Source organism: Topomyia yanbarensis, chromosome 1 (genome assembly GCF_030247195.1).
Source record: "Topomyia yanbarensis strain Yona2022 chromosome 1, ASM3024719v1, whole genome shotgun sequence".
Taxonomy (NCBI): Eukaryota; Metazoa; Arthropoda; class Insecta; order Diptera; family Culicidae; genus Topomyia; species Topomyia yanbarensis.
Window position 1 is genome coordinate 37,958,507 of NC_080670.1, and position 19,753 is coordinate 37,978,259.

The following is a 19,753-nucleotide window of genomic DNA, read 5'->3' on the forward strand; positions in this document are numbered from 1 at the left end:
AACAATAAAGCACCGTTAATTGCATCGATACGATATCGATCATTCATTTCAAAATGTTTGAAACTCAACAGCAAAATTCAACAGCAAATTTGCAAATACAGTTTAGACTATCGGAAGTCGTCGTTATACAAGCTCACTACACTCATTACTGATAACATTTAAAACTTTGGCTATAACGGACAGCTACGCAATGGAAGACAGCATGCAATACGTCGTTGAGCATGATAATGTTTGGACCAAGATACCCATTTATATCGACCAGGATAAGATTGATATGCGTCTGCACGATCAACACCTGGGTACTATTAATAAATTTATTACAACCATCATGCCGGAATACGTAACGGTGGAATTTTTTATGTTTGAAACCCGAAGAAAATTTAGGTATTTCCAACGGTTTTTGTTTCATGAGAATGCGAGTGACCTATTCCTTCATATCTGAACTTTCAATTCAAAGCAAAACGCGTGACCAAATCTCAAATCACGCTGTGCACGTATGAAGGACAGACTCCTGCGTGTCCTACGTTGTTATACAAGAAGACACACTACGAGAAACCATGTACACAAACCTCTAACGAAGCAATATCAACTGCAAGCATACCCATCACACAGCCCTTCATCAACATCAATTAAACCACAAACCATCGGAGTTGCAGCTCATATCGTGTTTTTAGTACTGAAAACTCCTCTCCGGTACTACACAGACCATCTCAGCATTAAACGTTTGCTTATGTTGGTGTAGCAAGTAGTGCCACTGTGAAATTCCGATGAGAGACTTTCTGGCAGAGCTCTTCCTCGCAGACTCCCATAACTTTTTTACTGTGCAAGCTCTACCTGCCAGACCCCAGAACTTTTTAACTGCCGAAAACATGCGGAAAAGGCAATGTCGATTGAAAGGTAACGGGGGAATCAGTACCCTTTCGACTGTCCTGGTTTTTTACTCGTCTGATATGGTCACCCTACTTAAAATTGTTTTCCCAGTTTATCCAGTCAGAACATCTGTCCTACCCTATGTATTTAAAACACAGTTCTAATTGCGTTTTAAAGTATACAACAAATAGAACGGTTGGGTATACTAATTGAAACTTTAAAATAAATCTGTTTTAAATTATGAAACAAACCGCTGTACTGAAGATATAATTATGTCAGTCCTATTACCACATAAAACACCTATATAACATAAAACGCTGTAGAATTGGTTTAATAATACAATGTTTACACTACAGAGTTATAACACGTTTTAATAATTAGCAACAAGAAAAAATGTCACCAAGATAGCATAAAAACCCGTTTTAACTGGTAGTGCGAACGTTGTATAACAATGATGTAATTTATCAAATATTTTAATTGGTTCAACCACTAATCGATCAAGAAATACTTAACCTTAAGATTGTTTACTTAAGTTCATTAGTACATTATTGAAAATTTAAATGGAAAATGAAATTTCATATTTCATGGAGAATCTGTATATTTCCGTTGGCGGGCGTGGGCTTCCTCATCACAGCTCTCAATATGGAACTTTTCTTTTGAATATATTTTCTGGACAGACCATATTTTTACTAGATGGATCAGCCAAATAATGCCAATCACCTAGTGAGATACTTGAATAAATAATAGATTACCGTTAAAAGACCTTCAATAAATTATGTTTTGATGGGGAGGGTATATAGCAAATTATGACATATGAAAACAGGCGAGTGAACAAGAACGTGAGTCGATATGTGTGATAGATAAAATTCATTTGCACGCTCTTGAAAAAAGCTACATTTTTAATGTCACCGTGGTCGTGTCCTGTACACAACCCTTTAATTTTTTCGGAATTTCCTATCAAAGTTAATTTATACAGTTGTATTTTACGCCATAATCATATGTTTGTCGAGATTTGTCTCGACTTACGACTCTTTTTCGTTTTACATACAACTCTCCACTTGATCTAGAAATTTTCGAGTGAACGATATCACAAGATTGGAAATGAATGGATCAAACTCGAGCCACGGCGTGAAACGAGCCATACCCATATCTTGATTAATAAGATAATTAATTTTAAAGGGGTCCTCTTATATAATTGTGCAAAAAGTATCTAATGCTTGATAATTTTTTGAAGAAATAAAATGACTTAGACATGTGCGCTATTCTGCAAAATGTTAATTAAGGTTTCATCTATAAAATAAAAATTTTCGAGTGTAAGGTGTCAAAAATGGCGTCCAAAATGACGACACCAGCAAAAGTTGTTTTTTTTAATAAAAATTTTAAAAAATGTCTCAGTCATTTTATTTCTTCAAAAAAAAATATCAAGCATTAGATACTTTTTGGATTCGTCCAGGCCGATCCTGGTTCTATATTGCTCTACCCAATCAACCGAAAAACGCATAACACCCCCATGGTCATAGTCCAATTTTACCCCCACTGCATGGTTTGTTGATAGTGTTTTAAATGGGATCAACCAATGGAAACGCTATCACCATAGTCCAGTAGATCCCTCAAAAAACCATATTTTGATGTATTTATGGGTTTTTGAGACCATTTTATGGTGTTTTGATGGTAGTTAAACTTGGCACGGACCATCTTTATGGCCTTTTCAAGGGGTTGTATGGTATCTAAACCCATGGTAATTTGCTCTGGTACCTAACTCATTTAAACGAACCATGTCTACGAACATGTCTGCAATTTACAATTTTACTTTCTTTCTAGCATTGGTATAAACCAATGATTTTCAACCGGATGAATTCAATTATAACTGAAAAACTTCAGTTGTTCGGTAATTTTACATCGTGATTCAGAATAAATTTCTGAAATGTTTAAGTATTTATCGAAACATGTTTATAAACAAACTCCATAATGAGAATACAGCAATAAATTCGAATAATAATTCCTAAAGTTCTAGAGAACATACAAGTTTTATCATTTTAACACATTTTAACGAATATTTCCCTGCGATAAGCAAACGATAGCACATAATAATAATTTTTAAAAATGTCAGTCTGCCACGACACTGATGGCATAAAGTCGAAACGCAAATTTCGTGACTGACTAAAAATTACGGTTTTTAATTTAAATCAAATGGATAATTTATTTTAATTATCCGATTTGTTCCGGTTGGGTAAAGACTTCCTTTTGAAAAAGGCGCTTGACAAAATTTTGTTTAAATTTGCGAATGTTATAACTTCATAATTTCTGATTCTTTGTGACATTCCGATGTTTCTGAAGTTGCAAATATTTTCCAAGAAGAACTTCAGACTTATGAATGAAATTCATTTCAATGAACAAAAGTTACATTTGAACAAATGGCTTGCGCGAAGCCATATTTACTTGGGTACCACAGTTTTTTTTTAAAGATTTTTATTCCAAATTTTATATGGCAATAATTTAGGGTCACTTATTTCAAAAATTCAAAAAGTTTAGCTACTCAAAAAGTAGGATGTGTGTCCACATATATCAAACATGCGCATTTGTTCTTTAGCTAGACACAGCCCAAATGTCCAAAACAAGAAACATTTCGTGTGCACCATACGGTCCATCCTACAGCGGCGACACTCCAAATCGCTCCAAAAACTAAATGTTACCCAACAAAGCATACCGCCCATCCGCTACCAATTACATAACCTGCCCAGACCACCCAACCAACCCCGCAATCCCACCACTGAAAAGGCACAAAACGCCCAGGCCCTTTCCCAGCAGCAGCAAGCAGCGAGTTCGTCCCTTCGCAAGCATCAAACTCTTTTTGCTTGCCTTTTGGAAAGCGGATGCGACTTTTATTGAAATTTTGCAATACCCATGTAGGTACACCGACAAAACAACCGACCAACAAAACGCACTAAAACCGATCAGACGATTTCGGTCTCAGGTCACTCTCAATACGGGGGGAGGGGACATACCACATCCCCCTGTTGTAACTAAAGAAGGGAAGGCGGCGTGGCGACAGGAGGGAAGAAGCCCCCCGAAAAAATGAAAGTTGTTTTCGATTTCTCCAAATATCCGGGTCGGGTCTGTCCACCACCTCCGGCTACCGACGACGTACCCAAATCAATACGCCAACGATGGGTTTCAATATTTATCATCTCTCTGTCTGTCTGTCTGTCTCTCTTTCCCCCAACATTCCCGACCGAACCTTGTGCCTCTCCGCCGTCGCCGCCGCTTTCAGCACATTAACCAACTTTTAATTAGCGGTTTCGGAAAAAAAACGTTCGTGTCTTGTCCGCCGCACGGACAACGAGCTGGACACAGTTGAACAAAAGGTTGATTGTTTTTTTGTCCTTCCTTGTTCTCTCTGTGTCACCCGAAATGTTATGAAAGATGATCGTTTACACGGTGCTGCTGGCAGCAGCAAGTGGACGAAAATATAAACATTAATATTTATTGGCTTCGAGTGTATGCGGGACATAGGGGCGGATGACGAAAAGGGAAAGTTTTTATTTTTCGGAGGACTTTGACGACTGCACTGGATATTCCAGAAAGCTTTAGTTGACTAAATTATTAACTTTCGAAATCAAACATCAGTTCTATAAGGAAACCGATGGTGTTCACCCGGGATTTTTGTTTGTTGTTAGACTCTCTCAAGATTATAGATCGAGGGGACCATCAATTCTGAGTTGTTGTATTAGGGTGGGAAATAATGTTGTTAGTTTTCATTGGTTTCATATTTCAGGTTTCATTTTTTTACGTTTCTCAGCAGCATTCAGAACTTCTGCGCTTGCAGTATGTCAATCGTAGACAGTCGTTTGCTTGGGAATACAGAGTGCGTTTCAGGCCCGTAACCAGGATTTTGTTTCGGGAGGCGCTTAAAACTTGTTGCATAAATGTGTTAATTCTGGTGACTTGAGATAGTCACTTGAAACTGAATGTAATTTTGCAAATTTCTTAGTGTATACAGTTCCAAAACTAAGCCAATAGACAATATTGGGTCTGATACAAGAAATGGTATAGTACATCGACGAATTCTTGCTTTTGAATTTGATTTTCATTATTAATTTATAAGCTATCATTTTCACCGATGGAATTTGCAAACGTGGTCTGGTGGGAGTCTCCATCATACAACTTGAAGAAGTGAGGCTGTCCAGCGCAGATTCAGACGATATGCATTACGTCAATTGCCTTGGAACGCTACGCTGAACCTGAACCATACGAAGATCGTTGTCGATTAGTAGTACTACACACTATAGAAGATCGTAGACCCGCGTCGTACACTAACTTCGTGTCTAAGCTTCTTATGGCTGAATATGATGTTCCCGATCTTCTATCACAAATTAACTTCTACGCACCAGCCCGTGTCCTTTGTTCTCGAACACTGCTGCACTCTGAAATGTACAACACCAGCTACGCTGCCAACAACCGATATTAGAAATGACCCGTCGCTTCAATGATTATAACGAAATCTTGACTTCGTCATTAGTTCTGCGCTTACCACTTTAGATCATTTTTTTAGTATAGTTCATTAAGACTCAATTATTTAAATACAAATACAAATACAAGAGAATGTCGAAATTAGCTCCAAATCTTCTGATTAGGCAGGCGATTTGTAGATGCGCAGCAACGGTTCAACTCCTATTCAACTCAAATTTATAATATTCTTCAATTTAAATGATGCTCCGTTAAAGATTATTTTCAGACAAGTGAGAACAACTGATTATTTATCTATTTAAGTATTCAGATTTTTCACAGATCCTATTCTTTTTTGAAATTGATTCTTTTTATATCATTAGACAGGCTTATTTTCCTAGGCAATTCTTCTATTAGATCCTTGAAACTATGGTAAAAGACAGACCAGTAATTTTGTTTGATGACATGTAAAGGGTGTACAAAAAATACTGCTGATTTCTCTACGAAGCATAAATAAGAACTGTAGCTGTATTTACCTAGATTAAGCAAATATTATATTTGAGCACGTGAAACTTACAGGTTTCATTTCGGAAGTCATGGATTTTCGGACAATACAAAAGAGATGTTTCAATGAATTAATTTACTAAACTAGCCGGAATTTTATCTACTATAAGACTGTTCACTAATCGAAAGGAAATCCCTGATTACTGTTATCTTGCAATTTACGTAAATTTTGTAACCAGAGCTTTAAAAACTTGACATCCCAGCGTGAGCTTGAAAGAGAACCGAAATTCAATTCCTGCCCGACCAGGAGGAAATAACACAGTTATAACTCATGCTGATATTTTGTTACGAAAAATTTCCTAGCAAATTTTGTTATAAAGCAGAAACCGTTAGGTGTTAAAATAACAAAAATTCTAACAAAAAATTCTCTACGAATATCACATTTATAACAAACGTTGATAGCAATATATCACGATCATAACAACATGAGATAGCATAATTGACCCCAACATAGCCTGTATTACTTATTGTATAATATCAACGATTTTAGCGTGCACGTCTAAAAATAGAATACGAGAAAAATAAAGCATACATTAAGGCGCTTTTTGCTTTGGGAGCAAAAAGCTTCATGAATCAAAAGCTTTTATAGCATTGCCATTGTTATTGTGAATATATGACATGCAGATTATTATTTGTCGATATTGCCGCTTTGAACCTGGGTATTCTGAGTTTGACGGGGGAAGTTTCCTGCATGAACCAACGACGTTGTTTTCGACTGATGTTTAAAGTTAGCATAATATTCCACGCTTCCGTCAAGGGCGAAACGATTATAGATGCAGAAGACGTTTCCAGAACGCACACATTGAACTTTGCCAAGCCTAAGTGCTCTTTGTTTTCCTGGTGCCATACGCTTTGTGTTTATTAAGTTTTACTCACCAATACAGCTGTCTATATGACGATAGACTGAATAGCTTTATAATATCTTTTTCAGATTAGGAAAGAGGGGCTATTTTTAGATTCTAAATAGTGCGCTTTGGCGCTTCTCTTGTACGTTAACGTGTTTTACGTGGTTTTTAGAAATAATGTCGATGCGACATGGTAACATTGAGCGGATATTTTACGTACATTATTTTACGGAGAATACGAGAAATCTTATTTAGGATTCCGCATAGATTCAAAGCAACAAATGTGTTTTCAGGTTTCAAAATAAGTCTCTTTTGGGGATTTGTTATTGGCATTTTTGATATGGGGAAGACTAAACAAATCAGTACAATTATCTCGCACCCAATAAATTGCTAGAAATGCAAATCTTTCACAGAAGTTATATCTATCAACTGCGAATATAAAAGATTTATGAGAAAATTCGAGAAATTGTTGATGTTTGTTCGATGGGACGGATTCTTGAATATTTCATGTTATTTCTGTTACGCATTTTTTCCAAATTTGATTAAATTTTAAGGAGGAAATTAACAATATTTTTGCATTAAAGTTTTTAGATATTTCAAGGATTATCTAAAACGCATTCAAATCACTTGCCAGTTCAACCATTAAATATACTCAAGTAAACTCAAACACTTTTTATGCGGAGGATAAAATAAAAAAGTCGCGATAGTTTAGAAATTTAAAAAACTCACAAACTAGAAAGCCACAAACTGGATAAGGTTTAAGTGTTCATAAAAACCTGCATAAATTGGAGAAATCGCACTGAAAGTCTTACCAAGATCCTCAAAATACACTACGAAAATTTTGGAGATCAGTATAATATATCAGATAGTTTTTTGTGACCCGAAAATTCGTTTTCGCAATATGCAGCATAGATTAGAGGAAAATTAATTATATACTCATTAGACTAAGCCATGAAAACTAGTTGTAAGATGCTTTTTGATTTCAATTCGCGTATCTTTATTTCATCTGGACTGCTTGATACTTCCTGCATATTTTTCGAAATAAGTTTTATAAGAAAATTATAATCTTTAGAAAAGTTCTTTGATAACTTCACGATTCCAAAGCTTGTTATGATAATGCGTCGCTGTTGTGCTATCTTATGACAAGCGCCATTTGACACATTTCGAGAAAAACGATTTTTAAAGTTTGAGATTGAATATCTTGTAACTTATAAATGGTAGAATCAATTCAGAGAAGACAATTGATGCTTCTATCTATTCTGTATTAATCTCCCAAATATTACAAAGATCGGTGAACTGCATTGCTAGTTTTTACTACAAATGTAAACAAAAGTCGCACTCACACGTGTCATAGGTGTGTATTGATGACAAAATTTGTATGGCGTGTCATAATCGTGCATGGAAAATTTTCCATAGAGAAAAAGCATCAATTATAAACTTTTATTCATATCTTTGGTTTAATTTGATCTATAAACAATCGGTTAGATGCATTTTGAAAGAAATGAATCAGGGAATCTAGAAAAAATAGTAACTTTTGGTTGCAGTGTTGCCAAATATGCTATATTTCCAGTTTAAAATATATATAGGTAAAGGTATAGTGATTTGAAGCAAAAAACTAATAATTTCTCATCATGTTTTTCGCTATATCTTAGTAACCAAGTAGAATTTCAAAATTCTGAAAATGCCACTTTGTAGAGATTGTTCAGATAAGTAATGTGGCATATCTAACTCAGTTTGCCCCAAAATAGCGTTTGTCATAAGATAGCACAACAGCGACGAATGGCTTTAACATTTAAATCGTACGCCTCCTACTCGAAGTTATGTGTCAGACGAGTGTCTCAGAAAATAGGCAATGCCATCTCTTAATCCAACTGTAACCAAGTAAGTCAATCAAACACCTCACTGACAAGTTCTCCGACCAGGAGCGAATCCAGAAAAAATTTCGGAGGGGGTCCAAAATTTCGACTTTAAAATGTTCATTGTACAATACGTAATATGTAATATCCTCATTTAATTAAAATCAGTTTTGGTAATCGAATCTGGTTTGCAAAGATTTTGAACTTAGAATGAATTTAAAAAAGAAACTTTTTTGAAAATTATCAAGATGTTAAAAATTTTCGGGGGGGGGGGGGTCCCCCTGGATCCGCCACTGTCTCCGACCAATTGCGTCTAAAACTTGTTCATACTCAAAACGCGAAATTTTGAAATTCCAAATCAAAAAAAAATCAAAAACTTAGAAAATTCGCTTTAAAAAGTTGAATTACGACGCATAAAAAGAGACCTCAGTGTATAAGCAAATATACTGTCATTTGTGTAACCGTTAGCGTTCAAAGATAATTGTGAAAGAATATATAACTTACTGTAACATCATCGTTGTATGCGTACATTAATATCATATTATTAATCCAATGATAGTACCAGAAAATATAATCTTGATATAAGCTTTCTTGCATTCCTGATCGGTATATCATAAAGATAACACGGAGAGTAATTTATATAAACATGAGATATAAATTTGATAGCTTTCTGTTATGATGTTCTGATCGGGTGCCAACCGCGATTAATGAAATGTTTAATTCTTTTCCCTCGTCAATCATTATCCCGACATAGCGCATTCGGGTTCGCATATGTTCGGTTACAGTAGCACCCAAGTAATCAATAAGCATTATAACGTAGTCTAATATCTGCTTCAGATCTACATATAAAGCTGTCCTAAAAAGCCGTGAAGCCCTAAATACTTACATAATGCTGGTATTATGCCAGAAAAGGCGAAATATAGTACTATTACTGTGCAGAGATTGACAGCTCGTTTCTGCAGTACTAATGCTATTATATAGCAAAAGCGCACAAATGTCAAATTTGAAAACCTTATATTGGCACTACTAATGCTATTAAAAAGCTTCAGTTGGTTGTCATTGTCCGCCATGGTTTTAAAACCATTTCTTTCCTTTCGGTATGATGAGCAAAAAGGAAAAAAATTAAAATAAAGTATACTGTTTTAAACTGTAATTGACTCTGTTCTAATGCATTGAAATGAATATCCTTAATGGGTTTTCGTGCTCACATGATATGAATGTTTACGAAAATTACCTTTAGTAAGTCTCGAACTGAGGTACCTTGCCTCGTCCTTCACGGTAAGTGCGCTGGGTTTGCTTCCTGGACTATATTGCATATGTTCGATTGAAATGAAATATGCCGAATATAATCTTCAAGAAGAGTTGCATAACAAATAAACCCACAGTATTACAATAGCATTGTATCAGCCTTTTGTTTGCTCTATAATGGCATTAAATGCACTTGTAAAGCTTACATGCTTTAATGATTCTTGAAGCATGTACGCGTTATATCAGCTTTATATACGTATATAGAGCAAGCTACATGTCGGCTGTGCAGTTATGCATTATTTATGCTAATATAGAGCTTTATTGCGTTTTTAATGCTGTAATGGAGTTTCAATGCAACATTAGTGCAAATGTATAGCCAATACAGTGCAATGGCTTAATGCTTATGGTTACTTACGCAAACTGAATTTTGTTTCTATGCTAGCTCTGAGAGGGATTATTGAGCGAAAATGCACTAGACATAGACTACGCAGATCACTAATGCTCGAACTGTTCACATAATAACAAATGAATGCTTTGGTGGGTAAAAACATTCGATTCTGCATGAAATTTCAGTCAGTTGGAAAGTTAATGAATGACCGAGGCGTTGAATCAATAAGTTTCAATAAGCAGAAATAGTTCACTGATTTTGAAATTTCGAAGCATTGAATGTAACATTGATGACACCACTAGAATTACTCGAAACTATAAATATGGGTGAACTAAATAATTTTAGCATCGCACTTGCTTCTCCGGTGCCGAAGAGACTTTCTTTCAGATTTCTATGTTTTTAAATTATTGTAATTTATCCGATTTCTGTAAATCTTTTGCAAAATTTTTTATCAGCGGCAGTTTTCGTGATGCGAAGATGCTTGCAGTTACACTTTCTAAGTCAATTCAAACAATCTGCTCAGTAATTGGTTCGTTTTTAATTAGCTCAAGTTTTTTTACAATCATCATCAAGATTGGAAGAGATGCATGATTTCTTGAAGAAAGCTGTAATGCTTTTTGATTACAGGTTTGTTTTACCAAAATTTAGGAAACAATTTCAATCAACGTTGTTCCACCTAACGTTGAATGTTGTGCGGAAGACGTAATGTGTTTTCGAAAATGCCGTATTTTCAAACCGAATTGAGAGGATCAGAGCGAAATTCCGAAAGCACTCGCTCTGAGTGCATAGAAAAGATAGAAGAGGTGCTCTTGAGGCTTCCTAGATTAGCTGATTCTTTTTTCCTCCTCCGTGATTTCTGATCAGCTCTCAGTTTAGTCCAAAACGAATAAAAAACAGATCGTGAGACTGCTATATACTGAAGACATAAAATCGAAATTGTTGGATTAATAGATTGAACCAGTCACAACATTTTAGTCGCAACAGTGTTGCGAACTCGCACGAACGGAGCGAATTCCTCGCATGAAAGTGAAATCAATAGCCAATGAAAATGATGCTGCGTTAAAATGACGCGAAAGTAAAAACTGTCGCCTCAGCTATATCGTTCTCAGTAAATTATTATATTTTGTACAGAGTGCACAGACCTAATACAGTAATTCAAATTGGGTACAACTCAAAAACCTTTCATTTAAATTTAAAATAGAGTTGCCAATATCGAGTATTACATCTGAGTTTTGTTAAACGGGACATTCACTTGCGATGATGCGTTCACTTTTGGAGAGTTTTAGTACTCAATCGTCCATTAAACTTCTTCTACTATTTTTTCAATAATTCGTAAGTGAACTCGGTTCAATGCTTTAGACAATCAAAACAGTGGTTCTGTTATCTAGTTATATCTATTTCCAACAATAAAATAATAAAATGAGTTTTACTTGCTGTCCGACAGATCTCACGCAAGCTTTTAACCATTGCACGTAGATACCTGTTTACGAAGCAGGGAAATATTTTTTCCTCAGCAACTGCGTATAGGGGGTCGTTCATATCTATCTCGCTATTGAACACTTCCGTGTCATAATCGTGGTTGCTGCCTTTATGTTCGCAAACATGCTTGCTTGTTGCCTTTATGATTGTGAATTTCCTCAACGATTGTGCTGGCTGTAGATGTTGAGATATTGACGCAGTTTTTGCCGTTGTCAATATTACCTGAACATGTGCCACATATTTGGTAATTGTTTGTGTTCAGCGGTAAATAAATCGTAATGTGACGTTTCATCACAGCACTGGAGCCTTTGATATGTGCAAAGAATACTATGTGTAATTGTACTATCGCATTATGTTTTGTACTGCATTTCTCCCACATGTATCTGCAAGTAAGCCGGATACCGCTTGTAACCGAACATTGATTCTCTCACCGTCCATTTATATGAAGATCCTAATTACAGCATTGTCACCCACAGCCATTAAAATTTAATGGCTTTAAATCATTAAAAATCAATGATTTCGCCTGATCCAACTTGTTGAACGCTGTGGGCGCAGAATATCTGAGGTGGTAGAACTCAATAAAGGTGGCTGTCGTAAGTATAGTCTCAATTTTCACCTTCAGAAAATGTTCCTCATCACAAATACTCGGTCTTATGCGAATAACGACTAATCACAGTATTTGGCCGGTGCACCACTTCTTGCTTCTGCGACTCACTCATCTCGACAAGTTACAAGGGCATAGTGTAGTAGAAGTTTCCTTTGTTCTTCAGACAAGGAACACAATATAAAAGTAACTTTATTTGTCGTTCGCTTCACACCGGCTGAGAGAGAAGCATAAACCACACAGAATTTCATGTCCATTGATTTTGGTTGTTGGAAACAGCAATCTTCTAACTTTATCTCAAACCAAACGAGCTACAAGCTAGAGTCGCTGATAATAATATTTTTGAAAATTATTTTCAAAACATTTCAGAGGGGGGCTTTAGCCCCCTAGCCTTCCTCTAGCTACGTGCCTGGTACGTTTCTATTTTTTCGATTTTGCGCTTTTTTCGCGGTCAGATCGGTCTGCCATGAAACTAATGAGACGTTTCTGAGGTAACTTAACTGACACAACTTATTACTTAACATACTTATTTGAAATGTCATAGGAAAACTTTAAACCTCTGGTTTTTCAGATTTGAGAATTACCATAATAAAATGAATGGTTAGGTCTGGGGTAAATAGTTCCAGGATTTGCAACGGGCTTGCATGGTTTTATTATATTCATTTCGGTTTTGAATAGAACAGAAAAACGCGTTTTGCGAGTATGTTCGGAAGTTTTCAAATATATCTCGGGCCGCATTAACCGATGTTGCCAATCGATCACTTGAATGGAAGGTTTTAGGTTTTCCTTCCGAATAAACATTTTTGAAATCAACAATTCTCGATCACACTCATTTAAAGTAATTTCTAAATCATTCTCAATTATATTCTTATAACAATATTCACCTTCAAATCCCAAATATCACGCTTAAAGCATTGAATTGTAAGCTTTAAATTTGGAACAAGTTTTTTTAGTACTTCGCTACAAAAACACAATTTCGCTACTCGGAGTCGTAGCGTGATCGTTTGGCGCCCTTGGCGGAACCTAAGCTTTGCGCTCCATTGATGTTCACTTTATTTTCAGTTCGACTTTCAAACGATAATTTTTGTACATGGAAATAACACACTTATCTTGACTTATTTTTACTATCCTCACTTAGCTTATAAAGTAGATCAAGATTTCAGTGCTCTCCGAAATTCCCCAACCCATTTCGGGGGCACAAACAGAGCATAATAGTTTTGAAAAATTTTAAATACCGATTTATCTGCAACATCATCCGAAGTAAGGTGAAATTAGTTAACGCGAAGTATTTTAAGGCGACGGACAGAAGATTGTTTCGGGAGACTGTACGTGTAGATCAGTTTACCGAGCAAATGATTTATTAGGGAATTAAACCCGCCCATTATACAACAATACGAAGAATTTAGTTGAATATTAGTTCCTTCACCAACCGTTAAGTTTATTTCCGATGGTTGAAAACTTGTAAAAGCACCGAAAAACCTATGACATTGCATATACAAAAAAATAAAAACTTTTCTAAACTCAAGTCCTACCGCAACTTAAAGTTTTCCATATACCAGAAAGACATTTTTTTTTTTGGAAAATACAACAGATCTCGACGTTTCACGACATTTATTCCTATTCAGCTCTAATTTTGCATGAAAGTTTTTTGGGGTATCAATATTTTGGAAGCAGAGTTTAAAAATTCAAGGTGGCCATAAATATTGGCTCCCGACGCTATATCAAGACCAATGTACTTATAAGACAATTTTAGGAACTGTGACCTGGTTGGTGGATTGTGGATTACGGTACATATCATTAGATTTAAATTGCCACTCCAATTACAATCACGTCATTCTGGTTGTGCCCCAGACAGTTCTCACCCACCTTTTTATACTTTTATGGTCTATTTCTGATTAAGGTTTTCATACATTCTTAGTGCAAATTGCTCAGAAAATCGGTTACACCCAGCCATAGATCGAGTTAAGATATGATTGCTCTTCAGACTTGTCCTTCAATTTATTATGTCTGATAACAACAGTAGATCTAAATGTTGGTCGCAGTTAGTTTCCTACAAAGAAAAAAGAAATCTCTAAGAATTTCTCTTTCTCTCACTCGCTGTCTAATTTCGTGCATAAATAAACACTTCCGGGAAAGATTTAGCTGCTAAAATGGATATTGAACCAGATTCGCCATCAAAAACTCCGACTTCCCGTTTAAAATCAAACGCATTGAACCCGGTCGGACCATATCCGATCTTCTTTCACGCCAAAGATAATCCACTAAGGGCCGATTCCTTCACCCTCGCTTAACTTTTGAACCAGGTTTACCGGTGCATTAAAACTGGTTTAAGAGCCAAGCGTGGATGATGAAAAAAGCTCTAAGTATTCAGAAGATTTCGAAAAAAAAATTGACGCAGAAATATTCAGCTGTGACAGATATCTCGAAATTTTGCCCAAATATGCCCAGAATTGTGATATTCTGTCTGAAACAAGCAAATGACTGGCGACGGGCTTTTATGAAAAACTGCGCGTCAATATACCCGCTCACCAAGTTGAGATGGATGGTGTAGTCATCGATTCCAACTCATTAAGTGACTGGACAAGTGTGGATCTACTGCAATACGGGGTTGTCCGGTTTAAGGACATGTTCTTTATTTCGATTATAGAAGTTTTAACCTTAAGGTCATTCACCTCTTCGGATTAGAAAAATCTCTTATGAAAAATTTCTAACCCTATGTGCGGGGTCGGGACTCTAACCCAGGTGCGCTGCGTACAATGCAATCGATTTTCCAACTACGCTACGCCCACCCCCAGTTTAAGGACATCTTGCTCCACTGAGCGAAGATTTTCTACGGCATTCGCCCAGGACGAGACAAAACAGTGCACCCCGCCAAACTCGTGTCGCGTGATATTTGGCAGGGTGGCTTTTCATTTCGACAAGGATCGTCTTCCTGTTCGACTGTTAGTACTGCGCGTTATGCATTGCAGCATTGCACTACCCAAGTAGCAATTGAAGTTTTATAGCACGCTACAAGTGCAATCTAAGTTTTATCAGTGGCTATAACACTACCACAAAACCTCAATCAAAAGCAAATGAGCCTTTGTAACAATAAGGCTCGGTGTGATGGTTATGCAGCGAATCATGAAAATGGCTTCTGAATTAAGAGTATGAAAAAGTGTACCTATCTTGAGGGAGAACTTACATGATCTACTATCATGTCCTGCGCCCGAGAAATATGAAGTGTCCCCCTACACGGCGATCTAAGTGTTCTTTTTCAGAAATACTAAAGAAGCTTCGTCAGTCGCCACGATAAATCATGCTCACTTGACTCAGGAAGAGTGAGATTTTAATAATCTCAATGTGGCGACATCTTTTAAGAAAGGCGTCTGGTGTAAAGTGCTTAAACCGAAAGATATTTTATTTTACGATTTTGAAGGCAAGGCAACAATGGATCTTTTGTGTAATGTTAAGATCTATCTAAACATTCATAGTGCTTGAAAAAAAAATATTTTCGGTTGCACAGAGCGTTCGAAGAGTAGACGTCCAACCATTTCCACGTCGAGGAGCGCTGCGAAGAACACGATAACTCTAGATAAAATTGTCTGACACAGGAAATTCAATAAGATTTCTGAAGCTTAGACTTTTAGTTACTCAATGAATCAAAAAAATGGAAAAAAAAGTTCGAGTTTCTGAAAATGGCTTCATGAAAACCGAATAATCTCATATTTTACTGTAAAATTCGCTCCCTTTTCATCAAAATAAAGAAAAAAAATTATTCAGTTTTCTTTGGTTCATCGACCGACTACACATATTGCGCATTCTCATAAACAAAATTAAGTCGATTCGTTGATTGGTTTTTGAGTAATCGTGTTCACCACTTTCAAAAATGCCGTTTCGAGAAAAAAGCTGCTAAAGGGTGTCCCACACTAAATTGCATCACGGAATAAACGCTGTTGAAAATGACCAATTCGATATTTTCTCTTGAAAATTTGGTAGAAGTAGTTTAGTATGTATTGTTTACACTGTGTTTTTGGCTCTGTCAGTTTTTCGAAAATTGTTGCCGATCGATTTAAAATTGCGTGTATTGCAACACCGAAAATGTCATGCCAATTTTCTTATAATGTTTAAAATCAAACCAAAATTTTAGGGTAGTTTTATACATATATTTACTTCAAAAATCAAAAGAAAAGTTAGTCGATGGAGCCTTGAGTGTAAAATTGAACGCATTTTCGCTTGATGCCCTCCATCAAAGTCTTTACAGTGTCATCCGGTACCAGTTTCTCAGTTTTTTTTTCATTTTCTTAACATGTCCTTCTCGTCTTTGACTGTCTTCTTGCTCTTCCGAAGTTCCCGCTTCATCATTGCCCAGTACTGCTCCACCGGGCGCAGCTCCGGACAGTTTGGCGGATTCATGTCCTTTGGGACAAAATGGACAGAATTGGCCTCATACCACTCCAGGACACTTTTAGAATAGTGGCATGATACCAAATCTGGCCAAAATAGCGGAGCTTCGTCGTGCTGCTGCAAGAACGGAAAAAGGCGCTTCTCGAGGCACTGTGCCCTTTGTCACGAAAGGCTCACTCCTCAGTCCGCAAGAGCAGATGGCCTGCCAAATGAGATATTTGGAGGCGAACTTCGACATTTTCTTCTTCTTAAATTGGTCGTCCACATAGAACTTGCTCTTGCCGGTGAAAAACTCCAACCCCGGAATTTGCTTAAAATCGGCTTTTATATACGTTTCGTCGTCCATCACACAGCAGCCATATTTTGTCAGCATCTTCTCGTAGAGCTTCCGTGCCCGAGTTTTAGCCGTCGATTGTTGCCGCTCATCGCGGTTTGGGAAGTTCTGTACCTAGTATGTATGTAGTCCAACTCCCTTCTCCCCCTCTGCGACATGGCGATCTTTTTAGCCAAATCACGGCTTGAGACGTTGGGATTTGCTTTAATCATCCGCTTCACCTTTCCCTCCGTCTTTTTGTTCTCAGGTCCCGGTTTTCTTCCAGCTCCTTTGCCGTGGTCCAACGTAAACCGTTCCTGGAACCGCTTCAACACTCTGGAGACGGTTGAATGGTGAATGTTCAACATTTTTCCCAACTGCCGGTACGACAGGTCAGGAAATTCCAGGTGTTTGGAAAGAATTTGTTCTCTCGACTCGCGTTGGTTCACCTCCACTTTCGTTGAATCGAAAAACACGACTTCGAGTTTGACAGCATGTAAACAATACACATCAATGAGAAAGTGAGCACAATTTGGTTGATTTTTACCCAATGGTAAAAAAGTTATGCCCTGTTGAATGTGTCGCAATAATTTCGTGTTCGCCCTTTATTATAGCAAATACGCATGACAAATGCGAGGCTGTTTAAAACAAAATAACTTCAGCGTGGCCACCGAGATTGCGGAGACTTTTCTAGAGGTTCAGTACTAACAATTAAGCGGATGAAAAGAAGTCAAATTTTTGCACACTTCACCAGACGCCCCCCTTAATGCTTTTAAAAACTAAGGACATATGAGCTTTTTTGTAAAGACTTTTTCTCTTGATATTCGGCCAAATATAACAGCACTAGGAAGTTCTGATACAAAGCCGAAGAAAACAGCTCCTGGTCTTGAACATTCGAAATGAAAAAAAGTAGTTACCAGTGCTGCCAGATCGAACACTGTATGTGACATATCAACCAGAGATTAAGCTTAGTGTAGAACTGCTTGGGAACCGGCAAATTTGTGAAAATGCGTGTCTGATTTGGACTCCTCATCAGCTAGTGTGGAATCTCAGAATTGAACGCGTGCAGAAAAAAATTGTTCGATTCGCACTGAAAGACCTTCCCTAGCCGAATCCTCTGGAACTATCACCGTATCCAGATCGTTGTCGTCTATTTGTTCTATTTGACTTAATAGAGCGACGCAGGAAACCTCAACAAGCAGTATTTACGGCAAAACTACTGAAAATCTAATCACCGACGATACTATCCTTGCTGGACTTTCGCCCTTCGCAACGATCCCTACGCTTTACTGGCCTACTCCAGCCTAGATTCCACCGAAGGATATTTGAGCTCCACAAAACCGATAACAGTATGAATTCGAAATTTGTTTCGCCGTCGAATATCTGTTTAGTTTTGGTGAACCATCGTATGAGTTTGCACAGAAAGTGTTTCAGCCCTCAATTTTATATATTGACAATTATTCATGAAGACCTCCATTAAGACTATTTATTGCCCGTTGGATTATCTAACTACTCAAAAATAAAAGATAAATAACAGACTTCTGAGACAAGTTCAAAAATTTGGATATCTGTTTTTATTAAAATTCACAAATCATATTCTAGTTCCGTAACATCCCTTCGGAAATTCGGATTACCGGGTACCAGATGCATTCATGCGGTTCATTTTGACAGATTCTATAAGTGGATGAGTACATACAAATGATGCAGAATTTTTCAAATGCCTAAATCCGTTAAAAATGGCATAGTTCCAATTTTCGGGTATCCTTGTACCCTTGTCGGCCTGTTAAAGATGTTTTTTGTTGGAAACACAACGCTTAACAATACCTCAAATAATTGAAATCGGACACAATTCTTGTGATACAAGATAAATTGCACTGAAACCAATTCGGTAAACTTCGGCAGACCCCTCGATCAATTCAATCTTTAATTCTTCACCTTCCAACAGCGGAACAAATCGCTCAACAGGCTTCTCGCATGCGCTTCCTTTCCCTCCCTCTCTCTCTCTCACGCGATCGCATGTAAACACCAATCGAAGCAAATCGGACAACCGCACGAACAAACAAAACAAAATCGCCCCGATCTTATTCTTTCACCTACTACCCAAGAAACCAACCAGCCCAACACATTGCTCTCCAGAGGGTTACCAACGCAAATAGCAGCACTGCCGACAGGTCGGTTGCCAAGTTCGTTGAACCACCCCGAGAAGCTGACTCTCAGCGCAGATAAACTCAAGCTGAAAGCAAACACCGCAATAATTCTCCTCTCTTCGGTTCGCAGTTGGTATACCATACCTTGGTTGGTTGGCTTTGCTTGACTTCGATCGTCGCCCGTCGGTTGCGTCTGTGGTTTGGTATTGTACGTATCAATGTGAAGGTTGATCGTCGTGGCATACGTGGACTCGGCCGATCAGACTAGGTTATTGGCACACTCGTTCTCGGTTCAGTGTTTCTGCTTAGCGTGCGAGCGGGTGTGTGGAGCAGATTGATCAATTTGAAGAGAGAGAGAATGCTTCTGTTGATTATTTGGAATAGTAAGGAAGGAAGGGAAGTTCGTTCAAACATTAGCGAATACTTTCACTTGAACAAACGGAGCACTGCTGAGTGGGTGGAAGTAGAAGCTTGATTTGTTGAATTTGGAGCAGATCTTTCTCCTAACGTCACACTATATGGATGACAATAAATAAACGAATCGAACATCTAGAAGACGAACCAATTACCAAGTCAAAATCTATTTTAAGCATATTTTTTTTAATTT

General features: G+C 37.3%; 1 protein-coding gene across 1 annotated transcript in view; it reads left to right on the plus strand.

The window, feature by feature from the left end:
* The window catches only part of LOC131676287 (uncharacterized), a 41,669-nt gene that overhangs the window by 20,810 nt on the left and 1,106 nt on the right, over positions 1-19,753 (plus strand). The gene's annotated exons all lie outside the window — the stretch shown is intronic.